The following is a 17,987-nucleotide window of genomic DNA, read 5'->3' as shown; positions in this document are numbered from 1 at the left end:
CCATCACAGAAATGTGGGGAAAATGTGTTTTTTTTGTCAATTTTTTCCGTTTGCAAGGGATTCTGGGTAACAGACCATGGTGGGAGGCAGTCAAGTCACCCCATCCTGGATTCCCCTGGGTGTCTAGTTTTCAAAAATGTATAGGTTTGCTAGGTTTCCCTAGGTGCCGGCAGGGCTAGGGTTCAAAAACTACAGCTAGACTCTTCGCAAATAAAGTGTAAATTTTCAGTGTGAAAATGTGGTGCGTTCAACCTAGGTTTTGAGCCACTTCCTGTCGTGGGCACTATGCCTACCCACACAAGTGAGGTACCATTTTTATCGGGAGACTTAGGGTAGTTCAGATTTGTAAAGCAACTGTTATTACCTATTGATTTTTGATGCATTTCTCCCTTCCAAATGAAAGACATTGTGTCAAAAAAAAATCATTTTGAAAAATGACCAATAATTTTCATGCAAATATGAGTATTCCCAATATCGAAAATGTACAAATATGCACTGTTTCTAAACTCTGTAATTTGTTCCCATTTCAGAAATACATAGGTGTCTTTCATACCGATTTTTCCATGTATACATTTTCCCACAATAATTGCTATATACCCGGAACAAAAAAAAAAAACATTACAAAATGCTGCGCAGTTTTCTACTCTGGGTTCGTTGGGCTCTTGGTGAACCTACAAGTCCTATATGTCCCCACAACCAGGAAGGTCCGCCGGATGTAACGGTACAGTGCTTTCAAAGAGATGTCATAATTCGAAGAAGTTACAGGTGAAAACGTTGACTCAAAATGCTGCTTTTTTCAACAAATCTTTACTTTTTCCTATATTTACCTGTAAGTTTCTATAAAGAAACCTTGATGGATCTACACAAATGACCCCTTGCTGAATTCAGAATTTTGTTTACTTTTCAAAAATGTATAGCTTTCCAGGATCCATTATTGATTTTGTACCCATTTCTACCGTTAACTGGAAGGAGGTTGAAAGCACAAAAGTAGCAAAAATAGGGTATGTCCCAGAAAAATGCCAAAACGGTGTACAAAATGTTGGTTTTCTAACAAAATTCTGTCATTCCCTAAAAGCTGGAGAAATGGTGATTTCAGCCCCACAAACCCTTTTTGATACCATTTGCAGAGAAAAACCCAGAAGCTTTCATTTGCAGTCCGTTTTTCCAATTTTTCACAAAAAAAACAAAATTTTGCTGTATTTTGACTAATTTCTGGGAACCCTGTAGGAGAATCCACAAACCCTGGGTACCTTTAGAATCCCCAAGATGTTGTAAGAAAAGGACGCAAATTTGGCATGGATACCTCATGTGGTCAAAAAGTTACAGGGGCCTAAGCGCGCACTACCCCAAATAGCCCAAAAAAGGCTTAGCACAGGAGGGGAAAAGGCCTAGCAGCGAAGGGGTTAAGGGCATATGTCTGTGTTACATCCAACTATTATATTCCTTTCAAGGTCGAAAATTTTCCAAGATAAAAACAAGCTCCAAATCTAAATAAACAAGTAACATTCTGTTTAGTGCCGTTAAATTGTAAAACCCTACTCGTCAAAAATAAATCAATTAGACTATCAAGTTGTCCTTCCCTTACCTTCCAATATTGATAGTTATGGCATAACTTGATCCCAAGTCCGCTATGTAAGTATCTCATCAACCAGAATTGCTACAATTTTCTGTCTGCTCATGTATAGTGTTCAAAATCTGAAACACAAATCCAACGCAACGAAATTCACAAGCTGCCCTCACTATTTTATGTAAAGCAATGCATATCATAAATCAAAATTGAAGCATCCCTACCATTCTATTTCAAATCCCAATATTGCCCAGTGTGATGGCAGTTCACTGCCAACGCCTAGCGGGAAGAACAGATAACGAAACATCAAGTTACTATTTCTCAATCATATTATGTAATTTACATGCACCTAAAAAATAAGAGTATAAGAGACCCCCCTTTTTTTTACCTCTCCGTTTCTCTGTATCACTTCACCCGAGTACAGGCAAGGACCAGCGTCTTCCGGGTTCGCGGTAAAGTAATCTTAATCCGAAATTGAAAAAAGGACTACTCCAGCCCCCATTTGTTTAAGCGCCATCTTAACCTAGTGCTAAAACGATACGGCAGTCTGTATCCAGTTAAAATACAATCTTTTCCAAATAAATCTTTTTATATATGTAATATGTAAAATAACAATACCTTTAGCGATCCATAATTGTAGATAAATTGACCTCATTTACCAATGTACACAAATTGTCTGCACCCTGTTTCATATTTGTAGGTAACTTAACCTTATTCATAAACAATCGTAAATTGTCTACGAGGTTCAAGAAATGGGCAACAACTATTAATGTTCCACCAAATATCATAACTTTACCCTGCATATCGCCAAATAACTTCTTATATCTACTATTTGCTGATTCCAATCGTTTTGTGCTTTGATCATATTGTGCGTTAGTCACATCACACGACCATAGGCTCTCCTATGGTAATGCTAATTTTTCATTAGATTGTTTGAACCGCCATACAGTAGCCCACTTGTTAGATAATCTTATGAATTCTGCTAATTAAAGGGTGAACCTCAATGTTACCAAAATCAGTATGCAATCTGTTCATTGTCATTAGTCATAACCAACCTTATGCTTCTCAATCAGTCTCCCAAAAAGTACTGTGGTTCATGATCGAAATTTAAGCTGTCTTCTACGGCTCTTAAACGCATGATCCACCTTGCCTCGTGCCTCCGCAACATGAGTTCCCTATTTCCACCCCGTGGATCAATTTTGATATGTTCAATTCCAAAAAATTTAAAACTTTTTCTGTCATCCTGGGCTGCGCAATTGTGTATGTGCTCTGCAATAGGGTAACGTATGTCATTCTGTTTAATTGCTCTTAAGTGTTCACTCATGCGTTCTTTTAACATTTGTATAGTACTTCCTACATATATTTTAGTACATTTGCATTCAATTATATAAATGACATATTTAGTACTGCAGGTTATACTGGTTAGTATATCATACACTTTGCCATTATTAATCTGAAATTGCTTAGTCTTATCTTTGGCACACTTGCACATCCCACAATGACCACATTTGAAAAAGCCCTTAGAATGCTGATCTAACCATGTCTCTAGTTGTTTCCTTTGTGGGTAACTAGGACTTAACATTGAGCCTAGAGTTCTACCTCTGCGAAATGTGATTTGAGGTTGCACGCCAATATGGCTTTCTAAAGTGTTATCCATTTTTAATATGTGCCAATGCTTATTCATGCTTTTCAGCAAAATGTTTCCAATCGGTGTATAATCAGTAATAACCCTAATGTGTTGTACAGTATGTGTACTATTTTTTGATGGTCTTAGGGTGGATATGCGTTTAGTGTTCAATGCCCTATCCTTTGCCACTAGTACATCTCTTTTACAATAGCCTCTTTGAAGGAATCTCCTTTCCATATCCTTAATAAACTCCTCAAACTGTGAATTTTCACTACAGTTCCTTCTAGCCCTGATCATCTCCCCAAAGGGGATTGCTCTAATCTGGTGCCGTGGGTGAGCACTCTTTGCATGCAAGATTGCATTGCATGAAGTTGGTTTGCGATACATCTTGCTTTGAATACAATTGCCCTTCACGTATAATTCCACATCTAAAAATATTTTTTTTGTGGTACCGTGACTCGTGGTAAATCTATTATTCATGTCATTGCTATTTAAGTAATCATAAATTTCATACAGCAATGGTGCTGTTCCTGTCCATATCATAAGGCAGTCATGAATAAACCTCCCCCAGTATAGGATGTGTTCATTCCAATGACTAGCTAGGATGTATACCGTATATTCTGTTTTACATTTAAAATGTTGCTTAAAATCATTTATTCCGTCACTGAACGCTGTAGTGTAAGTGGTAGTATTCACCCCATACTGGCAGGCCTTACATACTGTATACTTGAAAAAACCTTTTCTTGCTTGCAACCACTTGGACTTACTCTGGACCTCAGGACTGCTATTAGTCAATGAGTCTGACATGTTGGAAGTTCTGCGGAAAGTTATAGAGGGGTTCTTTGGTAATAGCTTACCTAAGACTGGGTCATCCCTTACTATGGACCAGTTACGCCTAACAATAGTTCTCAGTTGTTTTTCCTGGTTTGAAAAACCCAAAATGAGTCTTATAGATAACTGGTCACCCTCCACATTGGTATTGACTTTACTTATCTTGGAGGTCCTGTATTGTAATAAGTCATTTCTGACCTTATCTTTAGATTTTCTAATAGCTGTGTCCACTACTGTTGGGCTATACCCCCTGGCCGGAAACCGCTCCCGGCATTCCATCTGTTTAATATTTGTATCCTCTTCTTCACTACATATACGACGGATGCGTAGCATCTCCCCATAGGGGATGCTGTTAATAAGATGGGAGGGGTGTGCACTAGAGGCATGTAATATTGTATTGCCTGCGGTGGACTTTCTATGGAGTGTAGTGGTCAGATGATCATTAATAATGTTTATCTGTACATCCAAGAATGTCACATCAGTGTTACTAATAGTATGAGTAAATTTAAGATTTACATAATTGACATTTAAACCTTGTATGAACTCCTCTGCACTTGGTTTGGTACCTTTCCAAATAATAAACAAATCATCAATAAATCTTAACCACAGGACAACCTGTGTTTTAAACAGTCCTTCATATTCCCTCATGAGGACCAGCTCCTCCCACCAGCACATGAAAAAACAGGCATAGCTAGGGTAGAAGCTGGCCCCTTAGCCACACCCTGTATTTGCTGATACATATTGTTATCAAAAGTTAATAGATTGTTCTCTAAGCAAAACAGTAACATGGTTATTAGCATTTTGTTGTGTTCTGCATATTCCAAGGGTCTATTGCTCAAAAAGTACTTAATCTCTCTAATGCCATCTACGTTTCTGATGCAGGTGTAGAGAGAAGAGACATCCAATGCTATTAATATGCAGTCCTTTTGCCATTGTATATCTTTAATCTTTCTCAGAAAGTCACTCGTATCCTGGACATAGGACAGCAGATTTTTTACATGAACTTGCAGAAAGGAGTCTATGTCTCTTGACATATTTTCTAGCGGTCCGTCACAGGCCGCGATGATAGGTCTACCTGGAGGTTTACCTGCATTTTTATGTATCTTGGGGACAAAATACAAAACAGGGGTTATAGGGAACTCTTTTTTGAGATATTTATATTCATCCCAATCAATGAGGCTTTTGCTTTTCCAAGCCAATAAGAGGGAATAGAACTTTTCCTGCATCTGTTTATATTTGACGGGGGAGCTTCTCCGATAGCATTCAGTGTCACTCAATTGAAGGTTAGCTTCAGCCAAATATTCCTTCAGAGGCCAGAGCATCAGGTTTCCTCCTTTGTCTTCCTTGCGGATGACCACATTTTTGTCACTGTTTAATTTGCACATGAGTTGATGATAACTTTTTTCCTTATAACTCATTTTTTTTCTCTTCATATATATATATATATATATATATATATTAAAAAAACAAAGGTCACAGGGATGTTATAGTTAGGCTGACATTTCACTGTACAACACCAGAGAAATTTAGCCTTTATACTTAGCTGAGTTAACTATAATGTATGCTCCCGCAATGCACTGCCTATTACCTCACATATTACATCACTCATGACATGGTCAGTAGCATCACTCATGATACCTCAAATAACTCTTGGCACCTATTATTTGGGGGAGGAAGTCTCCTTGCCTCTTGATGGTCCATGGGGGCAAACTGGCCCTCCTGTTACCTCCAGTAAGTCCCACACAGCTGGATTGCTGAGAGGTGGTCAGAGGTCAGGCCCCCTTTCTCCACCACTCTGCAAACGCACCTCCTTGTGCACTGCTGCTTGGGGGATGAAGTCCAATTTAGTCCTGAGTCCCTCAGGATGCAAGGGAACCTCATTGCCCCACCAGCAGTGCGCCGAGAGACACGAGTGGTATAAAAAGGGGCGTGATCTACGACCACCTCTCAGCAATCCCGCTGTGTGGGGCTTACTGGAGGTAACAGGTGGGATAGTTGGCCCTTAAGGACCCTGAGCAGTGAAGAGGACTTCATACCCCAACCAAGAGCATGCCAGGAGGTGCACTTACAGAGTAGTGGAGAAAGGGGACGGAGCCTTGGCGAATTGCTGGCTTTTATTATTCATCCTATTGTTTAGGAAAGGGGGCTGTGTGGCCCCCTTTCTCTAAAGCATTCTGGGCTTGGGGACCCCCATCTGCCAGGCTAGGCCTTTCATTTAAAAAAAAAAATTAATGTAAGGAAGGGGGCCGCGTAGCCCCCTGTTCCCTGGGCCATTTTTGGCCTCGAGAACCCCATCCCCCGGGGACTGGGCATCTTCTTTGGGACCCGGAAGGGAGCCTGAAAGCCCCCGCGGTCCCGCCCGGCTCCCGCCTACTGCGGGAGCTGGCATTGCTTTTTACCCTCAGGGAGCTTCTGACATGCAGCTCTCTGGGTATAAAAAGCAAAGTGCTCCATTTTGAGCAAGCGAGAGCATGATGCTCTCTCTTGCTCAATCTAGAGCACTTGTTTGATATGGAATGGCAGGAGCACTACCCACAGCAAACTGTTGCAATGTCCAGGGGGTGAGCACCCCAGGACATTGCTGGAGCCAGCCCTAGGGGGGTGGCAGCCCCCAGAGCCATTTACAGCTCCAGTAGGGGGGCTTCAAAGCCCACTTCCCATTTTTATAATAGCCCCGGGAAGGTGGTGGTCCCCGGCTGCGTGGGTGGGTCAGAGCTCCCCACGTATCTTATTTCAATATAGCTGCAGGGAGGGGGCTGTCCCTGGGGCTGCGGGTGGAGCACGTTGTCCCCTGCATTTCAGATAAATAGCCCCGGGGAGATGGCGGTCCCCCAGGCTACCATGCATTCCAATGATAATAAAGCCCAGGGGAGGTGACAGTCCCTGGGGCTGCGAATCTACCTCGAATCCTGCTGATTTTGTTTTTAAATAAATGCTTTTTTTTACCTTGGGGGTCCCTGTGTCTGAACAGGCCTAGGGGGTCAGAGTGTTTCTACCAAGCCCCCTTTTCTTAGTTTTCCATGTTTTTGCTTGTGACTTGGCTCAATCGAGCCACAAGATGGCTGCCAACACTTCCTGGTTTGAAGTGTTGGCTGCCAATCAGATCTCAGGCACAAGATCATGAGGGTTCGCGGATCCACCATGGCCACAGTTGTATATCTGAGAAATCTTTATGTCTCTAAGGAACTACTGAACGGATTTACACAATTTAACAAAAAGAGTTCTTTCTGGACCATGAGTTACCTTTTTGCCAAATTTGGTGTAATTTCTTACAGCAGTTCAGGCTGTAGCTGTGTCTTAAGTTTTCTATGGAAATTAACATAAAGGAAAAGCATTTTAGGACCCCCTTTTTCTCGCCCCCGTTTGATAGATCACCACCAGAATTTCAACGCAACAGCTAAAGTGAGTGGCCCATTAGGTTTGAAAATTTCACGAAGATTCGTCAAATGGTGCGGCAGTTATTGGCAAATCAAATGACGCTTTCCTATGGAAACTGGGTCCTAACTATAACTACCTACTGGCGATAAAAATACATCTACATATATCTATATCTACATAAAGAATATATTTTTTTTGTTGTAAAAAAACAAGGTAAAAGTAACATTATAGTCAGGTGATATGTTTAGTGAGAATGTACATTTTTTTTAAAATATATATTCTTATAGAACAATCGCTTAGTACATCATTACAGTTGTTGCATATACAGAGGCATATTACATTCGGTGAATTGGGAGGAAGGTTATATTCTGATAGGCCATACTTCTTGGACAATAACATCTTGTGGTGTCCCCTCCCGCCACCCAGCTCCCAGTCCCTCCATTGCTGCTGCCCGTCTCCAGCTGCAACATAACATTTTTAACAAAAAAGTTCACCAGTTATAGTTATCTCAAGTAACTATAACTCATGCCCTAAGGTTTATAAGCCGTGCCCACACAGTCCCCCCTTCAAAAAGATGTCAACCCTGAGAGATGGGGGCCTCTGAAAGACTTGGGAATGGTGGACAAGTGACCTTCTCCCTATCATCCACGCCTGCCGAGCTATTGTTTTTGAGAAACATGCGGTAGCCCATGTTTTTTAAAGAAAAAATTACCATGTATTCACAAATCCTCTATAAGTCTGCAGTAAACTAAAAAAAACAAGGCACAACATTACAAGGGGCCCCCCTTTTCGAGCCTTATGAGGCCTTCACTAATTTAAAGGGTAGGACAGCCATGTATCGGCCAAATCGGGCAAAAGATAGCATTTCAATAAAATATTAAACTTTGACTCCGTTGTGATGGCAATACTTTTTGATGACGGATGGAAGAAGGGATGGTTTGGAGATTTTTGTGGTGATTTGGAGCACAGCAGTGGTTAGCAGTGTTATGTATGTCTATATTCACAGAAAACAACACAGGTTTCATGGATGTTATAGTTAGAAATTTGCATTAAAAAAATCTTAGAAATTCACTGAAAAAACCAAAGGTTACAGATACGTTATAGTTATGCTGACATTTCACTCGTACAAAATCAGAGAAATTCAGCTGGTATAGTAACTCTTGCCCCTGCAATGTACTCCTGACGATTTCACATATTACATCACTCATGACATGGTCAGTGACATAACTGATGACTTCACTGATGACATCTCAAATGACATCACTCATGACATCATCCACATAATCTCTGATGCACCTACTCACACCCTAATATAACCTTTCATACACCCACTACAAAATTCAGACTACCATTTTTTAAACCATAGACACACCAATACCAGTTACTACATACCCACTCACTGATTCATAGGTCTACACATACATCCACTCACTTACCCCTACAGCCACTCATACACACAGTCACTCACTAATACAGCCACTCATATATGAACTCATATACCCATACAGAAACTCATACACTGCCACTCACCCATAGAGTCACTCACACACCTAGTCACTCACCCAAAGAGTCAATCACACTATCATTTACTCACCTATACAGTTAGTCATACACATACCACCTCGCTTATTCATACAGATACTAACACATACTTACTTTCTTATACAATCACTGACACAAGCACACACTCATCTATACAGCTGTTCTCACAATCACTTACTCTCACATACACTCATATACTCCAACACTCACATGCACTGGCATACACATATGCAGTTACTCACCCATATACCACTGAGAGATCCATTCATCAATGAGAGAGCCATACGCACACTCACTCACCCATACAGCCCCTCACAGATGCTGTCATGAACCCATATAGCTGGTGAATCACCCACTCACACATCCATGCTGGGAGTCACACACACCCCCACCCACCCACACAGCCACTCAGGTACCCATACAGGTACCAAGTCAATCAATTAATAACCCATATAGACACTCATGGAGCTACTCACCAACTAACAGACTGATACAGACATTCACATAGATTAGTCACTCACCGATACAATCACTGAGACACGTATAATCACTCACTTATACAGTTAGTCATGCACCCACTAAATAATCCATAAAGACACTCATACACCCACTCATTCTTCAATACACCTTGACGTATTACCTACTGGCGGTCACCGGTAGGTAGTTATAATTAGGACCTTGTTTCTATTCAAAAATAGTTTTTTATTTTGCCAATATCTTTGGCGCTGTTTGATGAATCTTCGCGAAATTATTAAAACTAATGGTGTGCTCTGGTCAGCTCCTGTCTTGAAAGTTTCAGGATGATTCGTCAAGAGGGGGCAGAGAACAAATGGGGTCCCAAATTGCATTTTCTCCATGTTAATTTCCATCGGAAACGTTTGTTGCAGCTACTGCCTGAACTGCTGAACGGAATTACACCAAATTTGGCAGAAAGGTAGCACTTGGTCCAGAGTGCGCTCTTTGTTTTAAATGGTGGAAATCCATTTAGTAGTTGTTGAGAAATTGATATTTAAAATATACAGATTTCTGGTGACCGCGGTGGATCCGCAAACTCTTCCGATCACGAGCGTGACTCTGATTGGTTGCCAACACTTCAAACCAGCTGGTTCAACCGAGTCACAAGAGAAACAGTAGAAAAACAAGAAAAGGGGGCAGGTTGGAAACACCCTGACACCCTAGGCCTGGTCTGAGCGCAAAAAAAAGCATTTTTTTCAAAAAAATTCAATCCTGCTGAAAAAATAAAATAGGAATGAAGCGCGGTCTCTACGTTTGCATAATTAAGCGCCCGGGTGGGCCAGGTTCTGGGGGTAATGCTCAAATATAATACAGGGGACCTCACAGCCCCGGGGACTGCCAGCTCCCCTGGACTATGCTAATGATATGCCGGGGGCCACAAGGGCCCCCCGCAGCCCTGGGGATCATCACCTCCCAAGATCTTTTTTATCTGGGAAAGAGCTTGGGGGGCTCCTGCCCTCCATGCTGCCCCAGGGACCACCACTTCCCTGGGGCATTAAATATTTATGGGTAAGGGGCCTTGCAGGTACCCCCAAACCCTGGGTACCACCACCTTCCCAGGCCTTTAGTCTTTAAGTATGGGGGGCCTTGCACCCCCCTGCAGCCCAGGGGACCAGCACGTCGCTGGGGCTTCATTTTTTAAATTTAAGTTTGGGGGGCTCCTGTCCCCCCACACTGCTCCGGGGACCACCACCTCCCCGGGGCACTTATGATGTAAATACGGGGGTACATTGCAGACTCCCGGCTCTGGAGACCACCACCTCCACGGGGCTTTACATTTGATGGAGGGGACCACGTGGCTCCCCCTCATGGAACCCGCCATGGCCCTAGGGACCGTCACCCCCAGGGCCGGCTCCAGCAATGTCCCAGGGTGCCCACACCTGGGACATTGGAGTTTCCTATGGCAGGGCGGAGGGGGCACCCGCTTCGCCATAGCAAACATCTGCTTGGCTTCATGAAAGCAAGAGCAGAAAAACTGCTCTCTCTTCCATGAAGCGAAGCAGAATTGCTTTTGGGCAAAGGGAGCTGGCTGTCAGCATCTCCCTTTGCCCAAAAGCAATGCCGGCTCCTGCAGGAGGTGGGGAGCTAGCAGGGACCACGGGGGCATTGGAGCTCCCCCGCGGTCCCCAACATGAGGCCATGCCCCAGGGGATGGGATGCCAGGGGCCAAAAAAGGCCAGGGATGGGGGTCCAAGCAGCTCCTTTCCCTTTTTAAAAAAAATAAAAATGGCCGGGCCCCGGGGGATGGGGTCCCCGGGGCCGATATCGGGTAATGGAACAAGGGCAATAATTTTTTTTTTTTATCTCCTGAGTCGCAACCCCATCACGGCTCTCAGTGTGGCCCCCCAGTGTGGTGGATTCGCAGATCGACCTTAAATGAAAAATGTAATTGTATATAATTCAGAAGGTAGTGTTGCATTTGTGAACTTTTTTTATAGAGTTAGTGAGATTGAAGTTAATAATCACATTAAATTTGATTGAGTTAGTAATAATATAAAAAAATAAAAATTAAAAGTTAATCTTGAAAAGTGTATTGTGTTGTAGTACATTGAATTTGTGCTTTTGTTTTGTTCTTTATTCACTTTGAATATCGCAAACTCAACCAGCAAATTGCAGTCCCAGTACCAACCTCCAGGAACATGCACAGGTGACTAAAACAACAGCAATCCCATGAAGCACTATTCCAGCAAAACCTGTGTACTCTGCCCCTGCAAGTCTATGGAACGCGATCCCGATGACCTAAAACTGACTAGCAGCAATTGACAGCTGCTCCACTGAACTGTACTTATCTTTTGGGACCCTCTGCAACTCAGTGTCTTACTTGTAGTTTTTAGCAGCAACATTTGTTTTCCTTTTACATTATTAATTGTTTTTAATGATATTCTGCTGCCATGCGGTTCTATGTAAGTGATGATTACTTTGCATTAGAAGAAACCCCATATCAATCACTTTACAACTTGAAGATAATCAATGCTTGACTTGTGTTTTTCACCTCTATATGCCATGAGGAGCTTGTTTTTTCCTTGATCAAAGGTCCATTAAAAAAGACCCACTATCACCCAGGCTCTCAGCTCGGTCCAATCTTCCTGCTGCCTCCAACCAATTCTAGTCTGATCCAATCTTATTCTTACTTTCAATCAATAAGTTATCAAGGATTGTTTAGGCTGCAAGGAGTGTCTAAATATCCCCTGGTTGTCTTACATTCAAGATGTTTTACAGGTCCTAGGGAAAGCTAGTCCATTTACAGTCCTAGCTAATATTTGTAAATAGGTTATGTATAATTTAACGTCCCAGTTCATGAAAAATAGATACTTCGAAAATGAAGATGTGGACCTACTCAAGCCACTCTTTAGACCTTATATCATTCTGCAGTTATGCTTAAGAACTGAATCCGAGTCATCGATGGTGGCTGGGTGTGTGAATAGGTCACTCCTTACTTATTGTCGGACTGGTATTATTCATTTCCAAACCTGCTTCCCACTGGGTCAGAATTACCACTTTGTTTGTTTGTTACTGTGATAGGGTCTCCGTCCAGGCATTTTTACTTTTTGACTCTTTCAGCAAATTGTACTGTATTCACTCAAAATGCTTTTTAGCTCTTACATTGAAAAGATATAACTTTGTTCGGCATAGAATAGCTCTTTGCTTTGTATCCTTATTAAAAGGGGATGATGTTTGGTATGCTGTAAGCCTCTTTCAAAACCTCTCCTGACATGCCGAAAAATAATGTGGTTTTAAAATTCGCAGTCTTATCACATCTTCGTCATTTTAATCTCTCAGTTTTGTATATGTATGTCTTGCTTTTATGATTGTATTTTTAATGAAATAAAGTACCAATTCAACACTGGTGGGTTATAGGGTGGCTCTAAAAAAAGCCCTTGTTTTCATTGTGACTTTGTTGGAGCTATATGTAAGTGTGAATGCACAGCATAAGGTTGTTGAGAAACATTCTGTTCCCTTCATCTGTGAAGTCAACTCCATCATTTCTGTAGATGCCATGCATATCAAAATGTAAATTGTTGTTATAGATGGAGCCCATCCTATGATCGCTGAGGTAAGCAGAAACAGCTTTATTGACATTCTTCCTAGCTTTCTCAATCTGTAGACAGAATTGATTTGACCACTTCCATGTCTGTCTTTGTCATATATTAGAGTATACAAAGTCAGTTTGAGGCAAAAGCAACATCAATTGTGCGAAAGGTATTCTTCATTAGGATTTCCAGACCTATCCCAGTCAATATGTCTAGGTCATTGCCACCAGAGTGCACAATCATGAGGTTAGGGGGTTGAAGATGCAAAAAGGTTTTAAGCAGAGGCATCACTTGGTGCCACTTTAATCCTCTCTGTGCAAGCCATTTAATATCCACATTTTGCAAACCTAAGTCTTTGTCAATACCTCTGTGTTCAGCATACTTTTTTTAACAGAAAACATAGCTGTGCCCAGCAATTCATACTGTAAGCATCTTGAAGGGATTTTTGGCAGGAATGAAAATATGTCTGTATCAGGTAGTCAGTTGGTAGAATGAGAGGTATCTAAAATGGTGGTGAAGATGCTATTTTTGAAAAAGTCGATAAGTAAGTGGCTGTTCAATAAGATGCATGTTACTTGCCTGAAGAAGCATGTTTCCTATTGGTTATTAAAGCATATTTGAAAGGTACAGTAGATAGGATAAGGTAATATTTTGCAAAAGTCAACCACACCTGCTATTTGCATTTGAAGCTACTGTGCTGAACTTGAAAATATGATGAACTTGTGACCTGCCAGTACAGTTGATTGTTGTAGAAACTGTTACTACGGAAACTGGGATTAGGCAGAATGGGGGAAGGGTTGAAACTTATCTGTGGTTTTAAAATGTGAAATAGTAAATAACATATAAGTGATATGTTACTAAATTGAGTTTTTTTAAGTCAGCAGTATGTGTACAACTATTCCGTTGTTAAAAAGAATAAACTAGTATTATTAGAAGTAGGTTTTTGAACTCCTGTATGGGTCTGCAGTTCCATCGCGACACTCCACTGCGGCACCGCGGTGGAGGCGCGACTCTAGGAAATTACAGAACCAGTTTGGGCACTTTTAGAAGACAGTTAAAAGGGTTAATATGTCTAACCAAGAGAACTGTGTTTCACAATTTGAAATAATGTAGGCAGCAATGTGATTTGTTACTTATATTTATTTGTATGCATAAAGAGAGAGAAAGTTTGCCATTACTGGTTTTACATTGTTGAGAGTGGTGTATTACATTTATTGTGTGGGAAGGAACATCTTTTCTGAGTTTCTGATATTGCATATTCTGCAATACTATTTGAAACGTGAGTTACACATTTTTAAGGTGTGATATGTATTATGTAGTAGTGCTTTACTGTTTGTAGTGATATTTTTAGATTTGAAAAGCTTTATTTTCAAAATTCAGAAAATATTTGAAAAGTGTGAAGTTTGAAATATGTTACGAAATGTACAGATGTTTATTGTAGTTTGTTTTTTTGTACTGAAATGAAGATTGAAATAGTTTGTGCATACTAATATGTGTACATTGGTAGATGGATTAATGATTATGGTAGCTTATATGAGTTTGTGGAAAGGTACAGTTGAAGTACGCCACATAATTTTAGGTGTCTCTTTGAAATGGGAAGTGTGGTCTGTCAAGTTTTAAGGTCTGCATGTTCGTGTGACTGAGGTATGTCTACTTGCACATGTATTCTCATACATGCTATGCATCTAAAGATGCTAGACGTATACAACACAGGTATACGTCCATTTGTATGTTTCTTTTACATATTATTTAATTGGTATTTAATTATGTTAGTTGAGGAAATATTTTTTTTTTAAATTTAGATGTGTGTTGTGAATTGTGTGGGGCTCTATGGTAGGAAATAAAAAAAGTACATTTATGTAATAATTAATGTTTTTGTTTCTAAATAAGTTTTAATAAAAAATATTTATATGTTTGGGAATTGTTTTTTATTTTTATTTTATTTAATATAATATTTGTAGGTATTTGTTATATGTATTTAACATAATATATATATATTTTTAAATATTAAATATATTTGTATTTGAATGTTTAACATATTTATATATTTTCTAATTTATTTTGATGTTGAAATATTCTTATTGTTAAAATGTAGTTTGTTTTTAATTTTAAAGTGACTGGAGTGAGAATAATAATTGTTACTCGTCTGAAATCCAACTCTTTCCCTACTGTTGCACTCACTGGAGTGGGAATATCAATTTTTACCCCTCCACTATGCAACACTTTCCCTACTTTTACAATTATTGGAGTAGGAATAGTAAATTTTACCCTGCCACTATCCAACATTTTCTCTGCTGTTGCACTCACTGGAGTGAGAATAGTAATTTTTAACCCTCCGCTATAGAACACTTTTCCTACTGTTGCACTCACTGAAGTGGCAAAAGTAATTTTTATCCCTCCGCTATCCAACACTTTCCCTACTGTTGCACTCACTAGAGTGGGAATAATAATTTTTACCCCTCCGCTGTCCTGCCCTCTACCTACTATAACACTCAATGGAGTTGGAATAGCAATTTTTACCCCTCCGCCATCCAACACTTTCCCTACTGTTGCACTCACTGGACTTACAATAGTAATTTTTACCCCTCTGCTATCCAACACTTTCCCTACTGTTGCACTTACTGGAGTGGTAATAATCATTTTTACCCCTCCGCTATCCATACACTTACCATACCGTTACACTCACTGGAGTGGAAATAGCAATTTTTTCCCCTCCGCTATCCAACACTTTCCCTACTTTTGCACTCACTGGAGTTGCAATAATAATTCCAACTCCTCTGCTATCCAACTCTTTCCCTACTGTTGCACTCACTGGAGTGGGAATAGTAATTTTCACTCCTCTGCTATCCAACACTTTCCTTACTGTTGCACTCACAGGAGTTAGAATAGTAATTTCTACCCCTCGCTATTTAACACTTTCCCTACTGTTGCACCTACTGTAGTGGGAATAGTAATTTTTACCCCTCCGCTATCCAACACTTAATCTACTGTTGCACTCACTGGAGTGGGAAATTTAAGTTTGAAGATTTTTAAATAGTTTAATGTTTTAATTTATAATAGAATGTTTTTTATTAGCTTTTAAGTTATTGGTACACACACAAATATATATATATATATATTTGTTAATTTGTATGTGATTTTAAAACTATAAAATTCATTAAAATTAATAGTTTATAAATTGTTTTAAAGGAAATATATAGATGAATTATTATATATATATATATATATATATATATATATATAGAAGGTATGTTAAGCAATGGCGAATTTACGTTCCTACACTGTAAGAATTCCAAAATCCCAGTACTTTATCTCCTTCCTAAAATCCATAAGAATGCCACGAAACCACCAGGGAGACATATAGTATCCTCACGTGATAGAATCCTTGAAAACACATCTAAGTGTGTGGATCATTTTATGCAGCAACTAGTCCAATCTCTTCCTTCTTATGTGAAGGATACGAGTGATTTTTTGAGACTCATCAGTAACATCAACTGGGACGACAATTACCTATTGATGAGTATGGATGTCAGCAGTCTCTATACTTGTATCCCACAAGAATTGTGAATCCGAGCGTGCAGATCTTTTTTGAAAAACAGATCCTTATCATTTCTTTTTCATACAGAAATGATTTTAGACATGATCCAGCTATGTCTGAGTAACGATTTTTTCTTATTTGACAGTAAAACGTTCGAACAAATCCAGGGAACGGCGATGGGAACCTGCTTCGCCCCCAGCTTTGCAGGATTGTACCTCGGCTGGTGGGAGGAGCAGGTAATCAATAAGACCAGACTATTTAATGACCACGTCGTCCTCTGGTTGAGATACATAGACGATATCTTTTGTGTCTGGAAGGGCACTGAGGACCAGGCATAGGAGTTCGTTGATGTCTTCAATCAGAATGATTTAAACTTGCACTTCACTAGTCTCGCTGATACTAGCACCATTGAATTTCTTGACCTTAAACTTGAAGTTAAAGACAAAAAACTCAGTAGCAAACTGTTCAGGAAGGCCACTGCTGGCAACAGCTTGCTGCACGCCAACAGCTGCCACCCTAAAAATCTCATCCGCAGCATTCCTTTTGGGGAACTGTTAAGGGCCAGGATGAATTGCACCACTGATGAAAGTTACCAGGCTGAGAGATTGATCGTGACTAAGAGATTCCTGGTATGGGGACATAGCAAAACCTTAAACAAAGAGGCTACTGATAAGGTAGACAAACTGAACAGGGAAGAGATATTATTTCCCGAGAAAAATGTGAATACGGTGATGAAAAAAGAACCTCTCAGGTTTGTCACTAAGTACAACAACCATGCTTGGGAAATAAGAATAAGCCTTTAAAAGTTTTGGGACATATTAAAGAAGGAAGATGACTTAAGAGAACATGTGGGGGAATATCCGTTCCTCATTTTCAGAAAACCTAGATCATTATGAGACGTTTTATGCAAAAATCAACTACCTAGCAATGTCAAACATGGTGACATTAGGAGATTTTTTACATGCAACCAGTGCAAAGCTTGCAAGTTCAGCACCAACTGCAAATCGATCAAACTCTGCAATGACCAGGCTCATTTTTGTGATGCAGAAACATGTACACTGCAATACTGAATATGCTGCTTATGCGTTAAAATGCCCCTGCAACAAATTTTATGTAGGCAGCACTATTCATAAAAGTAAGAAAAGAGTCTTAGAACATCTTAGGGCAATCAATAAAAATGATAGATCTTACCCAATTGCCCGAAATTTCAATGAGCATCACAATCAGATCTCTAGCCTTCTGCGATTCGCAGTCCTTGACTGTATTCCATCTAGGTCGAGGTTTGGTAATAGAACGGCGGAACTCAGAAGGCTAGAATCAAGAATGATTATTCAATTCAACACTCGGGCCTCTACTGATTTGAACCTTGATGAAGAGATGTCCGTACATTTATGAGGTTATATTATACATTAACCAATGTCATTAATCTCCTGTCTTTGTCTTTTACGATTTTATGTT

This window comes from Triturus cristatus, chromosome 2_1 (genome assembly GCF_964204655.1).
Source record: "Triturus cristatus chromosome 2_1, aTriCri1.1, whole genome shotgun sequence".
Classification (NCBI taxonomy): domain Eukaryota; kingdom Metazoa; phylum Chordata; class Amphibia; order Caudata; family Salamandridae; genus Triturus; species Triturus cristatus.
The sequence above is the reverse complement of the archived record's forward strand: the minus strand, read 5'-3'. Positions refer to the sequence as shown.